The sequence below is a fragment of the Macrobrachium rosenbergii genome, chromosome 39 (genome assembly GCF_040412425.1).
Source record: "Macrobrachium rosenbergii isolate ZJJX-2024 chromosome 39, ASM4041242v1, whole genome shotgun sequence".
Classification (NCBI taxonomy): domain Eukaryota; kingdom Metazoa; phylum Arthropoda; class Malacostraca; order Decapoda; family Palaemonidae; genus Macrobrachium; species Macrobrachium rosenbergii.
In genome coordinates this window covers 8,811,917-8,839,644 of record NC_089779.1, presented here as the reverse complement: position 1 = coordinate 8,839,644, position 27,728 = coordinate 8,811,917, and the positions used below count along the sequence as shown (strand labels likewise).

Here is a 27,728-nt window from a genome sequence, read left to right as displayed (position 1 = left end):
AATACAAGGTGAACTGCTCTTGGGCAGTAGCACTGTATCTTCGCTTGAACTTTCGAGGTTCTAATTTCACAACATCCTCAGGGGATCACTCTACAGTCCAACGGCGCGAAGAAAAAAAAGTGGCTTTGAAGATTTATGTCCTCTACTGAATGCTCTTGTTCATTAATATATAAGCTCGTATACATCGTAAATTTAGCAGTCATTGCTTATTACAATCAATCGAGGATTATCAAGAGCAATCATGACATAAAGGCAGTCATATTGATCAAACCTTCCATAATAAATAAAACAAGCGCAATTATGCTGTCTACCCTAATAGCAAGTCCTGCAACAACAGTAACATTAATGATTTACATATCAAGAATTTTGTGCCCGAGGCATTAACGTTCAAGCATGGATAAACGCCCCTTTTACTTTCATTGTCATAAGTCAAGCTATTTTTATCTCCTATAATTTTTTTTTTAATATCACGATACTATCTCACCTTTATATGCAGTAAATGTTTAGCCTCGCTGTCGAACTTCTCAGTTTCAGAGGTCCTTTGTTCCTCCCCACACCGTTGGACGGTGGAACAGTCTCCCAGAGGAAGTCGTGCGATTGGAACTTCAGAAGTTCAAGCGAATTTGCAATGCATAACTACCCTACTACAATTCATCTTGCATTTTAATACATTTTTATCTATTTAATTTATTTTTTCTTTTTTAATAAGTGGGATTTCTTCTTTCGATATTTCCCTTTATATCCTCTTACTTCTTTCTAATGAAAACCATACTTTTTGGAAGCTTGAATTTAAAGTCAATGGCCCCTGTGGGCTTGTTCCAAATGAATAGGTTTCACCTTCTGGATAATAATAATAATAATAATAATAATAATAATAATAATAATAATACAAGACCTGTATTAATCATAAAGTTTTTTGGGATCACTGCATCTACACGAGACGAAAAGGAACTGACTGACTGCTTTCGCGTCTATCTTTATAAAAACTACCATACCCTCGTTAAACACCCAGGCAACCTCCACACAACTTTTAATCAAGTTTGTATATATTTTGGTCTGTACCTCAACTTTTCCTTTTCCTCTTAGTTTTTTTGTTTGTCAGTTACTGTTTGGCTCAGTTTGGTCAAGTCCGTGTCTTATTAATGATATATTTTAACCTTTGTTTATATATATTCTTTATAAGTTTCTAAGTTATTCTATTGTGTCAATTTCAGCCTTGATGATGCAGTGTGACATTGCAAAACGCCGTCGGTCGCAATAAATCTGTGATTGTATGTACTGATGCTTTTTCCTGGGCGTCCCTGTGATAGTTGTTATGAAGCCTACCATTATATATATATATATATATATATATATATATATATATATATATATATATATATATATATATATATATATGATACATACATACAGTATGCAGTATAATATACTGTATATCACTAAGTAATTCCAACAGCCACCTTTTCATATTGACGCGCCATATGCTAAAGGTGTATAGTTATTAAACGGGTCACATCTGTATGAAAGGCGTATTGACCAATAAGTAAATCCCGTAAACTTAAAGGAAAATGCCTCCCTGTCCAAGTCTGTGTCTTCAACATCCAGAACATGTCATGGTCTTTTAACAGAAATATGGCGTGTGTGTCTGACGAGACTTTTCTTAAGTTCTGGACATTAATCTCTTAAGAGCCCCAATACAAGGTTGAAAGGTTTGGATGCGGAGGTCGGGTGGGGACAGGAATTGATCAAAGGATGTTTCAAAACGTAACAACTACGATCGTTGCTGATGAAAGTAGTTGAAGGTTCCAATAGCATTTCGGCGTTCCAGTCCACATGCTCACAGTTACCTTTGGCCTATATGTTATCATTTCTCTTACTCGATCATTTTCACTATATCTTTGTCTTATTAACAATTGTATTTTATTGTTTTTGTTACATTTCCTTTTTTTATTTTGCTTAAAAGGTATTAATCTCCACGATCGACATTCAGCATTTTCTCAACAATGAATCTATAAATAGTGGAAGGGTGGAAGCTGGTGACTTAGATGCTTTTGAAAATAAATTTCACAGAGCGGAGTAGGATGGGAAAAGAACAAGGAAAAAAGCGGAAGCCCAGCAAAGGATTTGGAAAAATGCGAATGTCTAGGAAAGCAAAATACATCAGCATGCACAAAGGAAGTGCTGAAATCACTCCTCTTAATGAGCTGAAATCACTCCTCTTAATGAAAGTGAAGTGTGCCGATTTTGAAAGAAATAAGATGTAAAAGGTTAAGAAGAAGAACTGTCTGCATTGTATAACTGGAACAAGGAAAGTTGAAAGGTGAAAAAATAGATAAGGGAATGTTTTGAGGTGGTTTGGTCATCTAAAGACAACGGAAGAGAATAGCTAGTAAAAAAGGGGCTGTAATTCAAGTCTTAAGTAGACTGGGGAGAGAAAGTCTGAAAGTGTTAAGTAGATAACTTTACCAAATTATCGTGATGGATTGGACTCAACACTTTGGGCACAAAGAGCTGCTAATGAGCATTAGAAGAGGCAGGTGCTAAAGAAGTTTCATACTTAATTTAGTACTTGAAGATGGAATAGGATCGTAACTGTTGTTTTATGTTTATAGCGAAAGAAAAATCGAATATAAATGTAAATATTATATATACATATATATATATGTATATATATATATATATATATATATATATATATATATTTACGTTTTTCCGTGGTTTTAGTTTGAAATATGCTCTGTGAGACAGGTAGCAACAATTTAAGTTACTTTAGCCTTGTGATTCTGACTTCGTGGGTACGGGAAAACGTAAAAAAAGAGGAAAACAAAGGAGAATTTCATATGAGCTTAGGGCTCTTGTTACTGAGGAAATATTACGTAAAACACGTGGGCACATTTAAAGTAGTGTATTTACATAAATGACATTAGTACGGGAAAGAGGAACTCAAGTAGATTGAATGAAACTGGGAATCCCAGCCACAGTCGAGAAGCTTCCACGATAGGATCCCTCTGAAATGAGAGATATGCACATTATACGCCAGTAATGAAAATAGACACAAGAATAATGAATTCGAAGCTGCACTGAGGGTGCCAAAGGTAATAAAGAATTAATACTGCCGATGCAAGAGGCGCACGGACATTAGACAAGGGAGATTTCTGGCTTTCTCTTTAAGAAAATATTACGAGACAAAAGCGTGACTGAAATGGGGCTCTTCCAGGGCACTTTACCTTAGCAGATTTTCCGAGGGCGTGTAGAAGGCGGTCCGTGGATGACTTGCGATTTCCGAGGACGAGTTTCTTCCACGTGGTGAGATGCAAGGGCTTCCGTAAAGCGGCAAGGCGATGGGGACTCCTCGAAACTCCAAGCAATGGCGTGTGGGCTCGAGGAATACGGTCGAGGGGCACGAGGAGAAGTATACTTTGGAAAGGGCCACGTGGTTAGGATGCAAGGGCATCGATGGGGCCAGGTGTTGAGGACGTCTTCACAAGTTCACTCCATATCTTCCAGCCCGCGTGTGTGTCCTGAGACCTTGGGCTTTTTGCCTTTATCCCCTCCTATGGGACAGGGGGTGCGCCCAACACAGATGCTTTGACTCATTGCACCTGCTGCCCGCAGGGGAGGTTTTGGCCTGTAGGAGAAACGCCCGGCCAGATTACTTTTGCCTCGAAGGAAAGATCTTTATCAAAAATGGGAGCGCCTTTAATCTTTTAAACGTTGTTTTTAAGTCGATAGACAGATGGTCTATCGATCGGCCGGCTGGCAGTAAATGAACAACCAACAACAACAAGGAGGGGGAGGTAATTTGCTAGCGAATTCTTGCTAATCATAATACCTCCCCATACAAGATGATGTACATACCTCCTTCGGGTGTGTACATCGATATTCAGAATGAGCGGCAAATGCTTTACGTTACTCTACATTCTGCCTTGCAATGAACTTTACTCCTAAGGGTTTTATGAAGCTGAGACATTACTTTTAATAACACATTGGGACAATTTTCGTTAACAGGACGCAAAGTGATTTAAACACTTGCAAAAGAATAATTACTTTAGATTTGGTTACCCACTGTAACTTTATAAAGTGACTCGAACAATTGTGAATTAATTAAGATTATAGGACCACGTATATGAGGCTATGGCCAACAAATGAAAAGAAATGGTTATTGTTCAAGAATTAAAATACACGGTTACTTAATTTTAGATAAAATGCATGCGGTTAGTACAATCTGCCTTGAAGAGGCTGTGTAAATGAAAAACAGCGTTTATTTTTGTAAATGACATCCCCTTTTACGCGATACTGTAATGACTATACATATTCGCATTGATAACTTATCTTCGTTTTAATGTGCTTTGCCCAGCTATCGTTCAACGCGAGGTGAGGGACGACCCACACACCGGGAATTTGACAGTCGTGTGCGGGCGAGAGTATTCGCGAGGTTTTAATTCGCTAACCTTAAACTACGCTAATTTTATGCGTCTACTGCCTACTCAATGTTATGACGGGCGAGCAGACAAAAGATGTGGGGTAGGACAAACAGCGATCTTGGAAGGAATGGAAGGGGGAAAAGGGATAATAATAACAAAAGGAAAATTACCAAGACATTACGAATGAAACTTGACCGCATATGAAAGGCGGGACACGTCCCTCAGAGCTTACAAAAGGGGCATTTAAATCACAAGGGCAAGAGTTTATGACTCGCGATTCATTAAAATAAAGATAACTAAATGACTAAAAGAAAGTAAATGATATTGGCAGAAGAGCTAAGGGAAAAAGAGTGAGGGTTTTATTGTGTTAGGCGGGAATTTATCGTCCTTTGCCTGTAAGTTACGGCCCGGACTATCACTTCAGTCCCAGGGCGAGGAAAGTGCACCCGAAGGGCGCGACTCCTTCAGGAGGGGCTGACACGCACGCCCGGTGCCAAGGTATGGGCGCAAGGGCGTGCCACTTCTCACTCTGTTATTCTTAATGATTTATACATTGTGTGGGGAATGGTATCCCGTATTTAATTGCCTCTTGTGGGGATAATTTAAGGGAAGATTAGTAGAGGATGGTAAGAGATAGCAGTTCCTGAGGAACGGAAGAAGATAGAGGAGGGCCTGACATTCCCTTCTGGATTAGGGTGCCAAGACCTTCGAAAGATGAAATGGTGGCACAGGTGCCATGGGAGCTCTAGAGCTCTTTGTAAATTACCTGGAAATTCCCACGCCCGTGGTAATTTCGCCTCGAGCCTTTCTTAATGGGACAGTCGTCCTCGGCCGGGGAAGCGGAGGCCCGCGACCGGAGGGCGGCACGGAGTACCACCTGGGCCTGCTGATGCGACAGCTGACGCAGGAGTGTTCCGTGCGGGTTCTACCATGATCCGTCGCGGCTCTTGTAGTTCATCGGCCAAGTGAGATATGGCAGAATCCTGACTTGCAATTGCGTCGGCGACGGGCTGAGGCAGAGAGGAGGCGGTCGGGGGTGGCGTGAGCGGCTCGCAGGTAACGATGACCAGCTCAGGTACGGGTTGCGAGGCCGCACCTGCAGGTGAGCTTCCGCGGTGGTCGGGAGGAACCGTCTCTCTGACCGACGCTGGTAGCGGTGCCAGGCCGGGGAAGAGAGGGGTCCTGAGTTGGATCCCGTGAATGGAGATCGGCGTAGCGCTCTGGCGCTGGCACTAGGGCAGAGTCAGGCGCTATCAGAGGTTTCTTGGGCTCGTCGGTCAGGACGGACGAAGCTTGGCCCTGCTCGGGGTATGCAAGTGGCACCGGCAGGAATTTGGCATCTCCTGAAGGGAGATCTGATTGGGGCCCTGGCACTGGCACTGAGGCAGGGCCGGGCACTGGAATCGGATCGGGAACCGATCGAGGGGGCCACTGTACATCGTACTCAGGTGGCACTGGTGGGGACTGCACGTCCTTCTGGTACCCAGGGGGCGCCAGTCTTGGCTGAGGAGAAGCGGGGAGGATTACTCGCGCCCGCGGAATGATTCGGGGAATGTGGACCCCTAGATTGTCGTGATTTCGGCAGGGACTGGAAGTCCTGTCCCAGGATGACGTCATAGCCTCCGGGGGAGATGGCTTGCTACTGCAAGATTGCACATTTGGATTGGTGAGGTCGTGAGACTCTCAATTGGACCGTAGGGAGTATCATCTTAAATTGATTTATTCCCTCGATCGTGACGAGTTTTCGTCTATTGACGATAGCTCCGTAGGGAACTCTGTCCCTCCGGATGAGGGAGATTTGTGCGCCCGAGTCCTCGAAAGCAGTGACTCGGCGCGCGGGCTCGCTACCTCGTGGAGGGGCCACGTATACAGGCCCTTCGGCGGGAGGGCCTAATGACTTGGGATCTGTGACGGCCAAGGCGACGGTGGGAGTAGTTGATTTATTATTGCGTGGGCATTTCGCCCATGCGGGAGAATGGCCATAGACCTTGCACGCCGTGCAAAAGGTCTGGCTAAAGTCTTTCCGCGCTGCCCTGTGGAGGCGCAGGCGAGTTATTTGTCGGTTTTCCGGGAGAGAGAGGAGCCGGTTTCTTGTTCCGGCACTGTTCGGAGGAGTGCCCCGTCCTTTTGCAATAGTGGCACGTCAGGGGCTTGCCCGAGTTTCCAGCCTTAGGGGAATTTGTTCCTCCGAGGAGGGGCGGGGGATTTATTTTCCGCCCCATGGATCCTTCTTGAGGGTGGTGAGTTTCCCACATGTCTGCTATTCGGCAACACTCGGTGAGTGTTGGTGGGGCTTTTTCCACTATATGAGTGGCGAGGGCAGGAGGGGCGTAGCGCAGGAAATGCTCGAATTTAAACCGCTCGAGTACCTCGGCGGTGTTAGTGGCTCCTTCGGAATCGAGCCATTTTGTCAACGCCCGCTCCGAATGGTACGCCCAATCGGACCAAGTCTGGCCTGCTTCTCTGGGCTGCTCTCTCCAACGTCTCCTCCACCGCTCGGGGGTAATCTCGTACGCCTTCGTAACTGCTTGGCGTACGGCTTCCCAGTTTCCCCGATCGTCCGCGGGAAGGGCGTGGTAGGCAACGAGGGCCTTTCCGCCCAGGAATTTAGTGAGAACAAGGGAGAGTTCCGCGGGGGAGAGATCGCAGCATTCCAGGACTCGTTCGGCCCTTTCAAGCCATACTTCAGGCTCGGACTCCGTCCATTTGGGCATGAACGAGTGAGCTTGGCTGAGGGCACTCATTCCCGCGGCAGGGGGCGGGGGGGTGGCGTGCTGTCGTTCTAGCACCTGGAGCTCATGGGCGCGTTCTCTCTCTCTCTCCTGCTCTTGGGCAATTCTGTCTCTCTCTCTTTCCTCACGTTCTCTCTCCTCTCGTTGTTCTTGAGCGATTCGTTCTCTCTCCTCTCGTTGTTCTTGGGCAATTCGTTCCCTCTCTCTCTCTGCACGTTCTTTATCCTTCTCCTGCTCTTGAGCGATTCGTTCTCTCTCTCTCTCCTCACGTTCTTTATCCTTCTCCTGCTCTTGGGCAATTCTTGCCCTCTCTCTCTCCTCACGTTCTCTTGCTCTCTCAGCCTTGGCATCGTCCACTCGCTCTTGAACCCATGCTCTCAGATCTTGCCCCGATAGTCCCATGTCCTTCCCAGCGGACATGTAGAATTTGAAATCCTCGTTTTGTTGGGCTCTGGTATTAGCCATCTTGAAATAATGGGTATATGATATGTCTGAAAAGACTCAGGTTGTCTGAAAAGACTCAATTGCAGGAATCTGAAACACTCAATTGTTCAGACTGCAGGAGAATGGATCTGTCCGAATAAGACAGTTGATTAGTAAGTCTGAGGAGACTTTTTGTTAAAATTGGATGTGTCTTGGAAAGACGTGGTTGTTCTTGGCGAACGAATTCTAATATGCGTCTCGGAGGACGTAGTTGGATTTTGTCACGCTCGGACTTGGCCGGCTGTAGCGTGAAGTTAAGTTGTTCTAACGAACTAGAATGATCAGTCCCGTAAGGGCTTAGATGTGTGTGAACTACACTATATAATGTCTCAAAAGTACTTAATTTTGGGTTCCCGCAGGAATGAGAAATTCTCGCCACGTGCGACGTAGAATTTTTGTATGAGTCTCTGAGGACTGGAATTTGGAGAAATTCTCGCCACGTGCGACGTAAATTTTAGGAGTCTCTGAGGACTGGAGTTTGGAGAAATTCTCGCCACGTGCGACGTAGAATTTTAGGAGTCTCTGAGGACTGGAGTTTGGAGTAATTCTCGCCACGTGCGACGTAGAATTTTAGGAGTCTCTAAGGACTGGAATTTGGAGAAATTCTCGCCACGTGCGACGTAGAATTTTAGGAGTCTCTGAGGACTGGAATTTGGAGTAATTCTCGCCACGTGCGACGTAGAATTTTAGGAGTCTCTAAGGACTGGAATTTGGAGAAATTCTCGCCACGTGCGACGTAGAATTTTAGGAGTCTCTGAGGACTGGAATTTGGAGAAATTCTCGCCACGTGCGACGTAGAATTTTAGGAGTCACTTAGGACTTGGAATTACGATTCGTCCCTTAGGACTTAGAAATTACTAACGGGAAACCCAAAGAAAAATGTATGCTGGGAAATGAATGGGGGAAGAGAAAAAAAAAATGCTACACACGCGGGCATGGGCGGGTGGGGGGGGGGGTGCAGGTCGTCTGGCCAACACCGGAGTTATTTTTAGATTCTGTGTGAATGAACCCGTATATGTATATACCGTCTGGGATTCCGGGGAATTTTCCAGTCGTCCGAGAGGATAACAATACAATGGCCTAGTAATTTTCCCTATAAGCAGAGTTTAAATTTCGCTTTCCTAACACCTACTCGAATTCTAACTACACTGAGAGAATTTTCAGCAATGCAAGCTGACTTCGTCGTGTCCCACGTGGGAATTTTATTCGCGCCTAAATAACAGTTCGCTAATTCGAAATGCGAAGTAAAATTTATCACAGAGGAATTTCTTTCGCACTATTCCTCGAAGCAAGAATATGGCAAGGATTTTAACACAGAGGAATTTCGCACTATTCCTCGAAGCAAAGGATGGTTAGCACTGGTTATTTCCTAACTACCTATCCTGAAAGGCATGCATTAACGAATCTAATACGGCGGTTCTTTTCTCTCAGTGAATACATGCGTCCCTATTTCTAATTCCTAGGAACAGTCACGATTGTAAAAAGGTTTTGCTAAGATTAACACATTACTTACGTGGAATTTTCTGGATCTGTGTGCTGGTTTTACACAAAAGGTTCGTAATTGTCTCGTACCCAGCTTAGCTTTGCTAATAGCTGATCTGGCAAGTTGCAAATGCAATAAAGCAACACTAGGGAACTGCAACTGCAAACGAGATCTATGGCCAGGTCGCCATTTTTACGTTTTTCCGTGGTTTTAGTTTGAAATATGCTCTGTGAGACAGGTAGCAACAATTTAAGTTACTTTAGCCTTGTGATTCTGACTTCGTGGGTACGGGAAAACGTAAAAAGAGGAAAACAAAGGAGAATTTCATATGAGCTTAGGGCTCTTGTTACTGAGGAAATATTACGTAAAACACGTGGGCACATTTAAAGTAGTGTATTTACATAAATGACATTAGTACGGGAAAGAGGAACTCAAGTAGATTGAATGAAACTGGGAATCCCAGCCACAGTCGAAAGCTTCCACGATAGGATCCCTCTGAAATGAGAGATATGCACATTATACGCCAGTAATGAAAATAGACAAAAGAATAATGAATTCGAAGCTGCACTGAGGGTGCCAAAGGAGTAATAAAAATTAATACTGCCGATGCAAGAGGCGCACGGACGATTAGACAAGGGAGATTTCTGGCTTTCTCTTTAAGAAAATATTACGAGACAAAAGCGTGACTGAAATGGGGCTCTTCCAGGGCACTTTACCTTAGCAGATTTTCCGAGGGCGTGTAGAAGGCGGTCCGTGGATGACTTGCGATTTCCGAGGACGAGTTTCTTCCACGTGGTGAGATGCAAGGGCTTCCGTAAAGCGGCAAGGCGATGGGGACTCCTCGAAACTCCAAGCAATGGCGTGTGGGCTCGAGGAATACGGTCGAGGGGCACGAGGAGAAGTATACTTTGGAAAGGGCCACGTGGTTAGGATGCAAAAGGGCATCGATGGGGCCAGGTGTTGAGGACGTCTTCACAAGTTCACTCCATATCTTCCAGCCCGCGTGTGTCCTGAGACCTTGGGCTTTGCCTTTTATCCCCCTATGGGACAGGGGGTGCGCCCAACACAGATGCTTTGACTCATTGCCTGCTGCCCAGGGAGGTTTTGGCCTGTAGGAGAAACGCCCAAGCCAGATTACTTTTGCCTCGAAGGAAAGATCTTTATCAAAAATGGGAGCGCCTTTAATCTTTTAAACGTTGTTTTTAAGTCGATAGACAGATGGTCTATCGATCGGCCGGCTGGCAGTAAATGAACAACCAACAACAACAAAGGAGGGGGGGGGAGGTAATTTGCTAGCGAATTCTTGCTAATCATAATATATATATATATATATATATATATATATATATATATATCATGGAGCTATTAGCCTACTCCTACTAACTATTACTTTCATTAATATAGCTAATTTCATTACTAAAATATTTTCACTAGTCTTCAAAGCTGACTCGGTCTTCGAGAATGTAAGCCTCTTATTATGACAGTAACAGCTGCCGCACTGATAATGATGATTTTAACTTCAGACATTTATAATACATTACAGGACGCAGTAGGGGATTAAATTTCACAATGATAATATAACAGAAATAATAAAGATTGAATCAAAATGGGGAATGAGCTATTGTGACCCGGAGTGCACTACGGAAGTGACATCTTAAGGTCACTTCATTTGGCAGAAAAGGTCAGAGTAGCAGAGGGAGCCAATGATAAACGTTGTAACAACAATGTGTAAAACGGATAAAAAAAAATCATAGGTTACAAGACCAAAGGGGCGTTGGCTTCTTAGTCCCCATATTGAGGGCAAAATTTGCAACTACTAGATTCTGAACTTGAAAACAAGAAAACAAAAAATAAGTAAATAAATATAAATAAATAAATAAAAAGAGTGCGGGTGTAGGTCAACGCTTAACATAGATTCTGAACTTCCGCAGATTCTCAGCTGAAGAAATAGATATCATAAGTGAGTGGAAACATAAATTAACTTCTGAACTTTCTAGTGTTCTAAGTTTATATCGTTATAGAACAAGGATGGACCTGTTTCGAGATTCTAAACTTTCTCGATTTCTAAGATGAAAAAATTCATATAACTAAGCACGTTTTAGACTAATAATTGGAAAGGAATCTAACTATGGAAGAGTAAGACAACGCTGCTCACATTTCAAATTCTGAACGTAACAGGATCGAGTGTGAAAAAATCAAATGATATAACAGACACGAATTTAACCTAATATATTAATTTTTTAGACAAGCTGGGATTGAAAAAGAAATTTACGAACCATTTATCACGCACAGATATTTGGCATGAGCAAAATGAAGGCTAGAGATTAAGGAAAAAAAGGATTATATATTTCATCCTTTGCAATCGTGGAATCCTGAAAAAGAAACCAGAATTTTTTTCTGACTTATGGTATATAATGTAACTGTGTGTGTATATATATATATATATATATATATATATATATATATATATATATATATATATATATATATATATATATATATATATATATATATATGAAAAACATTTAGAATTATTATGCTGTTTCATCATATTTAGTTGTTTATATATATATATATATGGAAAGTAACTTTCGGCTTACAAAAAGATAATCCACTGGAATTAAAAGACATGTCGAGTAAAATGGGTATCGTCACTTCTATCCAGCAGGATTAAAATAGACTGAGTAAACAGACGTGATAATAGCCTGCCAAAAAAAAAGCAAACATCAGAACACTGAACAGCACAGACTACTGACCCTAGTCTGGGAGAGACGACTCTTACAATTTCCTTTTTTTTTTATTTTTCCATTTCCCCTAAATACTAGTACCCAGTATGCCACCGAAGGTTGTTTTCTTCAGCATTCTACCAACGAATCCATTCACAATACCTTCATGTCAACTCAAATTTGTTTGGCAGAAACGTGGGTTGCTTACGCAACAGCGTTCTTACAAACGTCTTTAGATATGACATTATCACAGATAATAATTTCGAAAGATCGCTCTGTATCTAGCTTCTGAAGTGCACATGTTTTGATTTTATGAAATTTAGGCTGACAAGCCGAGCACTCGGTGCCGAAGGGACACTGCAAACGCCCTTTAGTAATGCTTACAGTGCACCTTGTGAGGTGCACTGACGGCACTGTCCCATATGTATTCTAGTGCACAAAGGAAGCAGCAATAATTACGGTATCAAAGTTATTATATAATTTGCCTAGTAATTACTGCGAAATGTTTCAAGGTGAATGAACATATTTTCGTGTGTAACAAATTGAAGAGTCGACCTTAACGAATCAATAAGTAATCGGCGATCATGGGCGTGTTAAAACAAACAATTACACCCTATATTTAGCTACAAACAAAAAAACATACATACTGTTGCTAACTCCCAGAAATCATTATTGCAGTCTATCTCTCTCCATCAGAGTAATGTGTATATAAATATTTCTATCTATGTATGTAAGCGCACACACACATATTTATATTTGATATATGTATATACAGTATACACTATATATATATATATATATATATATATATATATATATATATATATATATATATATATATATATATATATATATATTTATATTTATATTTCGGTTACATTATTCTTGGTCAACGAGGCTAAATATAACTATGTGGTCCACAATGAAAAGTTATGAGAAACGACAGAGAAAGAAAGAAAATACAGCTCTCATTTGTCCCAAAAGCTAAGCCCCCATCAGGCCTCCCCTTACGGCCCGATGGTGGGCGAAACTTCTGGGACTAATTATGATCCGTATTTCTCCTCCTCCTCAGTCGTTTCTCTTACCTTTTCATGGTGGTATACATCGTTTTCACACACACACATACAGTATATATATACATATATATATATATATATATATATATATATATATATATATATATTTATATTAGATATATATCTATATTCATGATTAAGTGAGCCTTTGATCTATTTACAACTAATAGCTATAATATTCCACTGAATATTAAGAAAAAGAAAAGTAAATGAAAAGCCATTCGAATGGCACAATAAATTCCAATCTGCTTTTTTTCCCTCTGTCGAACATCCTCCTGAACAAATGTAACAACGTACGGAAAACTGGACAAAAAAAAAAAACTATCTTTTTTTCACGATCTTGCTAAACCAGAATGTAAAAAGCCTGATGTTGAGATTATATCAGCAACTATACAACCTCTCACCCACAACGGGAAGGTGAGCTACATTTTACGAGACCGCAACAAACAAACAGACACACACACACACACACCCATTTAGAGAAAAAAAAAACACTAAAAATAAAAAAAGTAAGGCTTTCAGACACAACTTGCTTCCTCAAATTTCCACGGTCCTCAGTAGGTAAACACAGAAACCATCTGGGAAAAAAAAGCGAAACCGATAAAGAGAACGCTGGAGAGAGCAGCCACTGGTTAAATGCAGTTGCAAGGAAGCCCTCAGACCATAACTAATACGAGAGACGCCTGGGGCCGTGAATTTTAATTGGTCAGGGACGGACGACATTTTCGCCAGGTTTAACGACGGAGTAAGGAAACGTGGAAGGTCTCCCTTATCGTAGGTCGTCTTTTCCTTGAGCCTGTTTTTCTCCCGAGAGTCAAGCTTTTTTTTTTTATTTGTACCTTTTCAGGAGAATGTTAACTACTGTATAGGAAAGGCCAGTCTCTCTTTTTTTTTTAATCGTTCAGACCTTCATTCTTATTGCTGTGTTATTTACATATTTAATCTAGAATCGTAATCCTCAACGCACAAACAAACAAACACACATACACACTGTACACACAGACAAACATATCACACCCAGACAAGCACACTCTTGGGTGTTGGCTTCAAAAAACCTCTCTCTCTCACATACACACATATACGTACATACTGTATGTAAAATATACACACACACATATATAAATTATATATATATATATATATATATATATATATATATATATATATATATATATATATATATATATATATATATATATATATTTATATATATATATATATATATATATATATATATATATATATATATTAGTTAAAGACATCGTGACATTTTTATACTTACAGTTATTGATAAAAATTTTTGTTTAATATCTTACATACCATACCTCGGGGATAAATTACATCCAAAGGGAAATATAAGTAACAAGTGCTTCTCCATCAGTGTAGTTTCGAACTGCAGCCTGGTTTAGAAAAAAAAAAAAAACACAGTGACTGAGGACTGAGCCAGATATATATATATGCATATATATATATATATATATATATATATATATATATATATATATATATAATATATATATATGTATATATATAAATGGATGTATGTATGTGTGTGTGTGTATATTCCAACAACTCTGAAATGCATTGGGTAATTTCAACCAAACTTGGTATACATATGACTTACTATCTCGGAAAGAGTACTGTGCGGGTAAGACATCACTAGCACCAAAGGGCATCAAAGGGGGTGGGGGTGGGAAGGGGTTCTGCCCGTAGACTTAGTAACTAAATAAACTCTACGGGTTTGTCATACCTTATTCCGGTATACATATGACTTACTATCTGGAAAAGAAAAAAGAATAATGGGGGGGGGGTAAGATGTCACTGGCACCAAAGGGGGTGGGGGTGGGAAGGGGTTGACGCGTAAAAATAATTGAAAACGACAGATATTAGTGTCTAATTCATAGTTTTTGAGGTCTCTGAGATGAATAGTTACACTCCCGATGCTCTTTAAGTCCAAGTTCAGCCCCGACAGGAATTGGGGGTGAGAAGGGGTGAAACATAAAATTCAAAAATGTTGGTCAATGTAACTGAAGCAACTATCTTAACAGGAGAGAGAGAGAGAGAGAGAGAGAGAGAGAGAGAGAGAGAGAGAGAGAGAGAGAGAGAGAGAGAGTTTATCGGTTGTCATTCAGAGTTTTCCTGGACAGCACTGGGTTGGTCAACTAGTATATATATGTATATATATATATATATATATATATATATATATATATATATATATATATATATATATATATATATGTATGTATATATACATATTATATATATATATAATATTATATATATGTGTGTGCATGAAAATTAATTAAAAAGGTTAATAAAAAATTACCACAAAGAAACCATACTCTTTGACTGACGCTGCCTCAACCCTGAACACTGGTGAATGTTGAACAGAAGGGAGGCGAGTAGATATAAATATATGTATATATATACACACATATATGTATATATATATATATATATATATATAGATATATATGTATATATATATGTGTGTGTGTGTGAGTGTGTGTGTGTGTGTTCGCGTCTGTGTGGCTGAGGGGTATTTACATCGAAAATAAAAGATACTTTTTAGCAACTATATCCATTTTTTAATGGAATATCCGGAGGGACCTGTATCTCTGTATCTTTTTGTCTAATCCTTACCTAACGTTAGCATAAAAGAATAAAGGAAAGGAGAAAGGGGGGATCCAGAAAACCGGAATTGGGGGTAGAATTCTAAAGCTTGCAGCAGAGAAAAAGACAGTGTTGCCAGATCTACAGATGTTTTAGCGTGTTGCAGATTTTCAAATTTTTTCTTTAAAATGGGCGAAATCTACAGATTTTCAGGAGTCTCGTCAGTAATACTTAAAACTGACCCAGGAAAATGTAACATATTTGAAAAACAAGCTTGATGGTGCATGCTACCCTGCGCTGGAATCCAGCACTGCCCGTCACATCTACCCTACTCTCCGGATCCTGTACTTACCCTGCTCCCACCCAGGGTGGACAAACAGGTTTGCAGGAGGAGGGTGGATGTGTCATGTCTCCCCTACCTTCCCGATCCCCTACCTGTCCCAGCCATACTAGGGACGGACAAACAGGTTTGCAGGAGGAGGGTGGATGTGTCATGTCCTCCCTACCTACCCCGCCTCCACCCAAGGTGGACAAACAGGTGTGCAGGAGGAGGTTAGATGTGTAATGTCTTCCCTACCCTCCTGACTCCCTACCTACCCCGCCCCCACCCGGGACGGACAAACCAGGATAATTGAAAATGTAAAGTAGTTTGTTATTTTGTGTACATAAATATATCAGGGGGCGGTTGACATATCAGGCAGAGTAGCGGGCAATTTTGCTCTTTATGCCTCAGTGCTGTAAGGATCAAAATAGAGTATACACTGCTGGTGCACTTAATTTCTTGGTCGGAACGGGTAACGAACTTGTGATATTCATTGCGTGCTTTATCGTGTAGAATGATGTCATAAAGGGGCAGCACGTCCATTTAGAAAGGTGAAGATAGACTCCAGAGCCTAGAAAATGTCTTGACATGATTGACTTACATAAGGAAAAGGCAAGTGTAGTGTTATGAGAGATTGCACCATTATTTATATATTCATTCGAAATGTCAATGTACTCAAGAAAGTTATGAGGGGACGCAAAGATAAATGGAATTTTATGCCTTCGAGACCAGAGATCAGGGAAATAAGCATTACTGTTTATTAATGTTGGAATGACATACTCTGAATTGAATGTTTTGCGAATATGTTAATGAAGACCGCCGATTACATTTTCTTGCACTGGTCCTCCACATATCTCAGGTCTAAGCTTTGCCTGACCATAATATAATATCATTAATAGATATATTTGCAGTATTTCATTTCATTCCATTTATGAATTTGGCGTTTTGTGGTGTAATGTTAACTGAGGATATCAAAGTAATTATTTGCAAGCTTAAAGTGGTAGCCTAATCATATTTAAAAAAAAAATCATCATTTTGCCTTTGTCCGAGGTTGTTCTAGAAAAAGAATTACCGTAATTAGTTCAATTTGGTGTCTTCTTTTGGGTATGCAATGAAGTCTGATATTCAGATTACTGACAGAGTGGAGGTTGCTTAGCAGTTCTGTTGAAAGACTTTATGTTGCGACGCCAGAATTATTTTGGAGTGAAGTAGCAGAGAGAGAGAGAGAGAGAGAGAGAGAGAGAGAGGAGAGAGAGAGATAAAGTTATCCCATGGTGGCTCAAAGTTAGCACTTGATGGCGAAGACGCTACCATTTGCTGAAAGTGTACTTGAAAGAAATAGACTACCGCACAAAGGATCCATTCCTACAACGCTAGTTACGGTCCCTAGAAATCTGATTTACTCGTCAAAGTTCCTCTGGTTTCTGAAACCACTGACAAGACTTTGTACGATCTCTGCACGCAAGTTTCCCAAAATATAAGATAACGATGAAAATCAACATTATATATAATAATAATGATGTTTTCAGCGCATGCAAAACTCTTAATCACAAAACCTTCATGAACACCACGTACTTGAGAGCCACGTGGCTGTCGTTTCGTAAATTATTTCATAAATTATGCACAGCGCCCTTAATGCGATTAATGCTTTGCATTATCTCGTAGTTTACTTTACGTCATATCGTGCTGGTGCAACGTTGACATTTATGTATATACATACATACATACATACATACATACATACATACATACATACATATGTACTAATGTATACATATGTACTCATAAAAATTTCATATACACAAATATGCAGGTACTCAATTGTGCTGCATATGCATATAAAAACACAGTATATATTCATGAGTGACTGAATACAATATCATAACAAAAATAAACTTCTATCGCTCATGCAAAACAGTATATACTGATGAGTGATTGAATATAATAATCATAAAGTAAAAGGAAAAAGCTAGTCATTATGCTAAGTTAGGTAAAAAAAACTTCATTCACTCATTTAAAACGCAAACGTGTATCTATCGGCCTGAAGACCGCCATATACAGTATATGTGTCCAAGACAATCAACGAAATTGCCAATTATCGACTGGGAATTTAACCATAGCGCGCACTGACAGGTTAAGCGCCTGCGTGGTTGACAACGGCTGAGGATCTGAAGCAAGCTCGTCGGCGCTTTAGGAACCAGAAAGAACTCCGGGAGGCAAGCTCACAGGTTGGAGCTCCCTTCCTGTCGCGTTTTGCTGGAAGTACTGAGTAGTCTCTGGATCCATCGGCAAATCTTCTTGACTCTTTTATTAGCATTTAAGAATCGTCAACAAGCCTGAAATTGCCCTCGTCTGAAATGGTTAGTAAATCTTCTGAAACACTAACATAAACCTCTGGAATCCTCAACAAATCATCTGAAATCGTCGTCTAAGCTTCTGGAATCCTCAGCAAATCTTCTGAAACCGTCATATAAGCTTCTGGAATCCTCAGCAAATCTGGAAACGCCACATAAGCCTCTGGAATCCTCTTTAAATCACCTTGGACCGTCATATAAGCCTCTGGAATCAACAAATCTTTTGAAACCGTCACATAAACCTCTGGAATCCTTAAAAAATCTTCCGAAACCTTCACATACGCTTCTGGAATCCTCAGCAGGTCTGAATTCGTCACCTAAACCTCTGGAATCGTCAATAAATCTGGAATCGTGAAATTTTAACTTCTGGAGTCGTCAAAATATCCAAAACCAAGTAAATTTGGTTGAATCACCAATAACTCCCGCCTCGGTGTGTCACCACTCATGTCATCCCTGGTCCTATTTTCTCAGGGGATCTTCCCTCTGATGCTTCTGTTGGGTAAGTATAAGATATGGAACATTAAGATGAAAGTCTTCCTAATCTACAGAGCTTTCATAGTTTCAAGCCAATCAGTCTGGATCAAACAGTGATCATAACCCTAACTAGAGTCGGCATGATTTTTAAGAACGCACCTTACTGTAACATGCACTCATTTTTATACTGAGTAAGAATGTTCTGAAATGTGAACTACATCAAGAAAAAAGTGAACTTTCTTATGCAAACAGTGGTAAATGGTGGGAAAAAAACCGCATTTTTCATAAATCATTATTGCTGCAACATAGTTTATAATCAGTTTTATTAATCTTGCTACAGGATTCTATATATCTCTCTCCATAATAACTGCAACTTGCGTGTGCAGTTGAATGTCATTTGAAACATCAGGCATTTGAGAGAGAGAGAGAGAGAGAGAGAGAGAGAGAGAGAGAGAGAGAGAGAGAGAGAGGAGGGAGTTGTCCCGTTTACTGGGCCCCAGGCGGTTCTATTTTTATATGCCTAGCCAGATGCCTTTTCGCCCACTAACACGCTAACACAGACTCCGGTCTAAGCATAAGTGAACGGTTTGAATTCACATTGGTTTGTTTTATTTTTGTAGCACGGGTGAAATTACCTGCTTTTAAAAAAGCTAACAGGAAAACTATTTTGTTTCTGTTATGAGTCTTACTAGTAAGGGGGTAAATTAACTTCAAAGGACATCTAGCGATTGTACCTCGGGCTGGACGACTGTTTCCCCTGAAGTTATACATTCATATTGTATGGGCGAATTCTCTCTCTCTCTCTCGCAGAATCATTTACAATTGACTTTTCTTGTAAACGTTTTTAAATCATACAATATGGATTTTAGTAGATAATTTAACCGGCGGTTTACATGCAGCATATATTATAAATATTTACCATTCATCATCGCATAGTAACTTACATAATTTTCAGTAACACGCATCGGCAGTAAACAGTTTTTAACTATACAGCAGGTAAACACACACACACACACGCATATATATATATATATATATATATATATATATATATATATATATATATATATATACCTTTTATATTAATATTTTGTTAAGTTTCCAAATTAACTGTTTACTTTTGCGGACTGGTCGATGCTTTACTTTGCATGGTAACATGAGATTAATCTATAACACGGAAACTATTTGCACTGTCAAATTGACTGCTAAGGAAAGAAAACGGGATGTGTACGCGGAAGAAAACGAGAGTAGTTAGTTAAGGCAAATCAGAGAGAATGGGAATCTTTGGTAGAGAAAGTCAGCCAGTAATAGCTTTCAGTAAAAGTGATTATTTCTGCCAAATTGTTCTACTTTTATCTTATATATAACGATTGTTTTCGACAAAGATCTAGATATGAATTCACGAGTACCTCAAAATCTTAAAATATGAAAGTACTTTATTTAATTTTGCTATCTTCTAATAATCTATGCCAAAAGTACTACAAATCAAGAGGTGGTATTTCGTGCGATCACAATAGATATAGAATATATCATATAACTGAAGATTCAGATAAACAGTGAAACACTGAGTTTCCAAAGTTTATTCAGCTTGACCGACCACAATGCAATAAGTAAATTTAGTTAACCACCGTACCTCAACACTATCGCTGTTAATTCTCTTATATACCGTGTCTTTGATTACAAAAGTACATCCCTTCTCTGCCGTGACCAGGATTCGAACCTGGGTTATTGCGGCCACAACGCAATGTACTAACCACTATACGATCACGGCCACAAGGAGATAGAAGTTCGTTGCAAATAATGCAAGTCAGTAGTCTCCAACTATCTCCAACTATGACCTACTTTCAACGGCTTCCCCAGAGCTGCAACAGGTTCGCTGCATTCGAGATTATTGGAGAGACTTTTTCTCCTCCTCTTTTTTTAGTTTGTTTATTGTTGCTCGTATTTATGGATGTGTGGTAGTCAGTTTGTGTTTAAATTCCGGTAGAAGTAGCATGTGCATTCTTTGTTTATCCGTTTGCAGATACCACTAGATGCGTTGTTGCGAACGATTTGTTCAACCTTGTGTACATTCTACTTACTTATACTATTCGTGTTTTGGACGCTTTTAAGTACAGATAAACTTTTTTGTACCAATACGAGCAATATACAGTAAATGCTGTGTGTCCCTACATATAAGTTTTAGGCTTTCCTAGACAAAGCGGGAACTGGGGGATTTCGACAGAGAGAGAGAGAGAGAGAGAGAGAGAGAGAGAGAGAGAGAAGGGGGGGTGGTTGTTGGGAGTGCCCAAGTAGTAAGTGCATAGGCTATACCATACCACATAGAGCTATTTTTTTTTTATCTAAGGGAGCGCAGCGTTACATCCCCATTAAACCCTGCCACTAATTAGCTTCGAAATATTAATAGGACAATAACAGAAATATATGTGACACGAATCATCAAATATTCCTTATCAAATATCCTGATATAAGTGAGGAGGATAACGATCCAGAGAGGAGACAGGAATTAGAAATATATTTATTGATATGACGAAACATATTTCAGTCTAGACCATTAGAACGTACGATATAATCGTCTGCTTTTGATAGATGGTGTGTGCATCAGTTATGCATTTACTTTTTAGACATCAGTTCGTAAGTGTCTGTAGTTTTTTAGCGTAGTGTGGTTTTGTTTATTTGTGATGTAGTTTAATAGCGCGTGATTCTTTAATATATCTATATATACATTCGGGTGCTTCCCTGAATGTTGATGGTACAAGGAAATTTGTTATATTCTTATTAAGATACATGTGTGATAGCATACATATGAACTGTTCTCATTGTAAAATGTGTACATATTAGAGAATGTGTCCGCATAGCAAATTCTGGAGAGAACTTGTAGTCTTCCTTGATATACAAATCCGAGCCTTTGTATGGCAATACTGGCGCCGGCGGGGCTGCTTGAAGCTGCTTACAAACAAGGTTTCAAATTTTCGTTGATGGAGTTGTAGGTAACCACTTAGGCTCACGGTTGTCATAAAGTTATCGGCAGCAATTGCTATCTGGTCCTACATGGAGAGAAACCCTCGTCTTCCTATGGAGACTTCTCCTTAGCAGGGAGGTCTTGCCTGGGATTGATGGTTGTTTATGCGTTACTTTGACTGTCCATTTATCGGTCACGCAGGTGAGCGAAGGGAAACTAGCTCTTGTATCACCCTTATCACCCGCCCTCCTCTGATCCTACTTCAGGAGGTTGGACTAGCAGGTCCTTGTCCCGGAGTGCGGCAAGGCCACAGTAGGTGAAACCTTCAGAAGGACTCAGGTCGATGATCCACTCAACAACGAAGACCAATCACATGGTAGCACAAGACCATTTGCAGTAAAATATTATGCTCTGCTTGTCAAGGCAGAGCAGAGGAAGTCGCAACTGCCGACTACTCATGTAGATAGGAAACTCTGTTGAGCAACTCACCTGCATCTGACCAGTCTGGCTTGAATGCGGTATTTGTGGGGCTAGGGGGAGGAAAGTGACTGTTACTATGCATCCAACCATTTTCCCCTGTTAAAACTTTGACAAGATGCTTTCCAGTCCAACAGGAGCTTGGTAGTTACACTCTTGTCGTGCCGCCACCACAGGACCCAAGGAAAAACTTTCCAAGGATTTGGAAAGATGCAAAGATTGGCAGGCGGTACTAAATACCTGTCCTCAGCGAATGTGGAACCAAAATGTTCCTCCTGAGCACCATGAAGGGTACAAAGCCCACGCCTCAAGGGCTCTCACAAAGGGTATTTGATCAGCGTCCGAGCCCTCTTGACATGTAAGCCCGCTGGATCGATCCATGAAGACAGTAATTTTCCTCTGCATAACGCGTTGAGGCGGGTGATTACCTTTTCTCCAGTGTGCTTGTAGATTAGGTAGTTTATAGTTTGAGGGATATATTTGGATTTGTCGAGGAAGTGGGCGTTTTTCTGAAAATTAAACTCTTATAAGTTTAAAGATTTTTTTTTATACCAAAAGTTATTAATGTAAGGAGTGAAGGGTTCTATGAATTATCTATGGCGTGACTAATCGTTTATAGCCATTTTTATCTGGATTTTAATTTATTCAGGCCTTTTTCTAACAAACAGTTATTTCCCGACGACGATAAAAACTTTTCTGGCGACAGTGTACTGAAAAAATCAACGAACCAATCAATCGTATTGTCAGCTGATTCCTTATCATCCATATCAATATTCCTTTATCAGATTTGGGGCATCTTGCTTGTCATGGGCTGTGAGGAAAACTTAGTACTCTTAATATCTCCATAGGAACCCTTATCATGTTTTATACTATCACCGGCTGTTTGCTTATCTGTGATGATGCGCAGCAAACTCGGAGTTTGTGACTGGCTGAAATGAGTACATATGAAACGAATGAAAATTTTTAAACAAAAACATTTGTCGGAAATTTAGGTAATATATATATATATATATATATATATATATATATATATATATATATATAAATATATTATATATATATATATATATATATATATGTGTATATATATATATATATATATATATATATATATATATATATATATATATATATATATGTATATCTTACATTACTTGAAACTAATTCAGCTATTACCATTCCTAATGATCAAACAATTTTTAGCATGCTATACAATGTTCCAATAACACTTCTTAATTTTATATATTTATCAATCAGATTAATTCTTCGCAGCGTGCCTTATTTCTGACATTTAAATATAACAATTGGATTGGAAAGTAAAACTTAGGCCAAAGGCCTAGGGCTGGGACCTATGAGGTCATTCAGCGTTGAAAGGGAAATGGAAAGAAAAGAAGATAACAAAGGTGTAACAGGAGAGGGTGGAAAGTAAGATGAGAGAGAATATGAAAGGAGGTGCAGAAAAATGAATGAATGGGGTTGCAGTTAGGGGCCGAATGGACGCTGCAAAGAACCTTAAGTAATGACTACAGTGCACCGCGTAATGTGCAATGGCGGCACTACTTCCCTACGGAGGACCGACATAATTAACCCAGATATTCGAGACAGATGTCATAAACATGAAGAAACGATGCAGAACGAACTATCTCGCTCGTCTTCTGTGACTAACCAGTCATGACAAGAAGTTTTCAGAAATGTGAGCTACCAATATAGATGTAAATAAAAACATTTATTTATTTTTGAAGACCGAAACGCAGATTAGAATAACTGTGTACAAGGCTACTACAATACTGCGTTGTTCTTGAGCTAATATTTCTTTACTAGGAGTCTACTGTCTGAGTCATTTTTCGTTTATAAACAAGGTACAGTGCAGTCAACCAGCCGTGATCGTATAGTGGTTAGTACATTGCGTTTGTGGCCGCAATAACCCAGGTTCGAATCCTGGTCACGGCAGAGAAAGCATTTTGACCCTTGGAAAGATAAAATTATGTACACACTGATTGAGGGATACAATCCGTGAAGGGGGTTAACTTTGTCAAACGCATGCGCAGTAACTTCTAATAAGCTATAGTTGAGATACACTTCAGAAACATTCCCATTATATATATATATATATATATATATATATATATATATATATATAATAGGGAATCATGACAGTAGATGGAGATGTCTGGCTCTGATGTGACCCCTGTATAACCCCTGAGAGAATAGTACATTATGTGTCAGCCTGGCTCCTGTGGGCTCCAGTAGAGTTGTTAGACCAAGACCCACTTGGATGAGAACTGTAAGAAGGGAGATTTGAGATGAGTGGAGATTTGTGGAAGACAAAGCTCAGGAAAGACATGAGGGACGGAAATTCACAGAGCTCCTTTGCGCCCTATGGTGTATGTATGTGTGTGCGTGTGTATGTGCTGTGTTTGTCTGTCTTTCTGTCTGTGTGTGTGTGGGAGTGTTAGCCAACGTGCTATTTTCATCAAAAACCCGTATCATCACCTTTTTCACGCTAAATATCTTTTCTTCCATTGAATGACAGATTTCATGACTACAAAACTTTCTTATTTGCATCTCATTCAACATGAAACTTTATCATTAAAACATGTACAGCCATGCCGTGACCAGGATTCGAACCTGGGTTATTGCGGCCACAACGCAATGTACTAACCACTATACGATCACGGCTACTGACGGACTCTAGACGTGGCGCAACTGACACGTGTGAACTATCTTGATTCCCGGTGGCTCTCTCGCTCCCCGGAGGCACTGGTGATTGTGCGACTTGTGACAATAATTGCTTTTAAATTCCGCTCTTACGTGAGAACTAGGAGCACCGGTACACTGGGGGGAGTGTTATATGCGTTTAAGAATATGAGAAATCCCGAATAATTAACTTTGCTTGTGTTCAGGTTATTAATGCAACCATAAATATTACGAAAACGGTGTGGTTGTATATTGACTACGTTTACCGAATACACCCGATGACAGTTAGCGTTGCCCAAGCACGTGCCTTGTACAGTTGGGTTCATGACTTTCGGTATACACCAAGGCAAGCTAAGGAAATATCTCGTAACTCATCGATAGCCGGTAATTTCCCTTTTCTTTAGCAAGCGAGAAGCTGTTGGTAACGCTACCTGTGAAGCCAAGTCGCTAAACATGTAATATGATTGACAAAAAGGACGTTTACCAAACCGCAAAGTTGTTATAATAAACCACAAAGTAGTCTTAATTAAGTAGCAATAATGAACAACAGCACTGTGTATTTGACTGATTTCTCCTTAGCTTGCAACGAACGACTTAAATCCGACCCATCTTCGATTGATAAGAGCAACGACAGGTATGAGTGCTGAGTGACCTTGCGCAGGACTGACTTGGAAATTTATTTTCGCAAAATATGTTGTTTCCATTGGCGTTGTAGGTCAGTAGTTGCCGTAGTTTTACTCTTATATAAATTACATTCACGAAGTAAACAGAGACTGTAAACTATTAAGCGATCCCTCAAAGGTAGCACTGAGGCCCAAAGATTTAACCCCTTTCCGGGCAAAGCATGGCTGGACTTAGGTAGAGATTTAAGAGCTCAGGAAAATTTTAAGATGTTTTACTGCTTGCTTTCTTTTTAATGGTAAAGTTGTCTGGTCCTTTTATGCCGCTTCCTATTTTCAAAGTTGAAACCTCCACAAAAAAATTAAGCATACTCATCGAATCATTCGCATTTCCAATCAGTTACCTAGTCTCAGAATAATGTTCCCCATGGAGTGGAGGCATTTGCGAAGCTGATGACTTTCAGTGTCCCATCTAAAGTACTTGCAAGGAAGTCAAGTCGATCGAATTATGTAATTTTCATTTCCATAGGCATGTTATATGTTGAGCCACGCGGAATCTAGACGAGTTATTATTATTATTATTCAGAAGATGAACCCTATTCATATGGAACAAGACCACAAATGCCACTGACTTGAAATTCAAGCTTCCTAAGGATATGGTGTTCATTTGAAAGAAGTAACAGTAGGTAATGGGAAATCTTCTGAATTCGTGACCTTTACCATTGGGGTTTCCATAAACCGAACTAATGGGAATGACATTATGGAGGAGGCTGAATTTGGAGGCTAACCTGTCCTCATTGGATGAGCGTAAGAAGGATACACATATAAATATAAATATGAATATGTATGTGTGTATGTGTGTATATATATATGTGTATGTATATATATTATATATATATATATATATATATATATATATATATATATATATATATATATATATATATCAAGTCATTCATTTTAAAACTGCTACCTCCTTCCATAATAGGTACCAGTGGCTTCTAGTGGAAGGCTGTGGAATCCTTCTCAATGGTACAGCAGCCATGTACATCAGTTTAGTCTATTTAATAAGGCTGTAGTAAAATGTATAACCTGGACATTGCAACCCAATGGCTTGAGATACAACTGTAATTGGTCCCAAAACAAGAAGAGCATCTAGCGACGGACTGTAGACCCTTTTTTGGGAGAAAATACCCTTCAAGAGACTTCTCATGATGGAAACAGTACCACAGTCACTTCTGCAGGATGTTGGAAAATAATGATAATAGCACTCTCACAGAGTTGCAGGACGCAAATACCGACAATGACCTAGGACATGTGATTTGCAGCTCCATATCACGCATTACAATTACCAAAAAAGCTAAAAAACCAAGCACTCGGATTTAGAATGTGATCAGAGTGTGAAGGTTCATAATTGAAGAAATAACAGACAGTCAAAGGAGAGTGAAAAAATGTAAAATCAGGTGTTACGAACAGGAAAACCCAACAAGACCTCAACAAATTTCAAGGATGAGCTGTTGAAAAGTAAGAGCTCTAATATCTAGGAAGCACAACAGGTGGCTACAGACAGAGGTGAGTGGGTTTGACATATTCCTGATGAGCTTTCTGTGTAGGTGTATCAAGCGCCAAGCTTTGCAGAAGTATCTGGAACATACTGTTTATTCATAACTCATCAGTGAGAAGCGCACATTTGGCATTGACTCTTTTCTTGTATTTTATCTTTTCCTATTATGATTGATCAATTCAAGATAAATTCACTTAATTGGGTAATTATTTCACGAGCTATCATTTATTTCGCTTAAAAATTGGCACATTCCCTGCCGTGACCAGGATTCGAACCTGGGTTATTGCGGCCACAACGCAATGTACTAACCACTATACGATCACGGCCATTCGAGAACTTTTGGTTAACAAGACATCCAACTCAGGTGAACATTCTTGATACTCGGTCTCTCTCTCTCTCTCTCTCTCGGTCTCTCTCTCTCTCTCTCTCTCTCTCTCTCTCTCTCACCCGCCCCACTGAAGCATTGATGCTTGAGAGCCAACAAGGGCAACTACTTTGAAATTCCGTACAATAAAATTTCATAACCTGAAGTTAAAAAGAAATGTGTAAAATCTTTTCTGATCCCTCCAAGATGATGATGGTTTAGGAATGACTGGCCTTTCTCATGAAAAAGGAATAAGAAAAAATCAAAAGCTTAAGAGAATATCCTATGAAGACATTTGAATAGCATTTTTTCTTTCGAGGGGATGAAAATCAAATATTAGGAGGACTGCTTCAT

At 39.9% G+C, this 27,728-nt stretch overlaps 1 protein-coding gene and 4 non-coding genes across 6 annotated transcripts in view; 1 reads left to right on the top strand and 4 right to left on the bottom strand.

Annotated features, from left to right (window-relative positions):
* Positions 1–27,728, bottom strand: part of LOC136825713 (antifreeze protein Maxi-like) — a 349,030-nt gene that overhangs the window by 73,207 nt on the left and 248,095 nt on the right. The gene's annotated exons all lie outside the window — the stretch shown is intronic.
* Positions 20,390–20,461, bottom strand: TRNAH-GUG (transfer RNA histidin (anticodon GUG)). The gene has a single exon. It is a non-coding gene; the product is annotated as a tRNA-His (tRNA).
* TRNAT-UGU (transfer RNA threonine (anticodon UGU)) lies at positions 24,007–24,079 on the top strand. Its single transcript has one exon. It is a non-coding gene; the product is annotated as a tRNA-Thr (tRNA).
* Positions 24,737–24,808, bottom strand: TRNAH-GUG (transfer RNA histidin (anticodon GUG)). Its single transcript has one exon. It is a non-coding gene; the product is annotated as a tRNA-His (tRNA).
* TRNAH-GUG (transfer RNA histidin (anticodon GUG)) lies at positions 27,265–27,336 on the bottom strand. Its single transcript has one exon. It is a non-coding gene; the product is annotated as a tRNA-His (tRNA).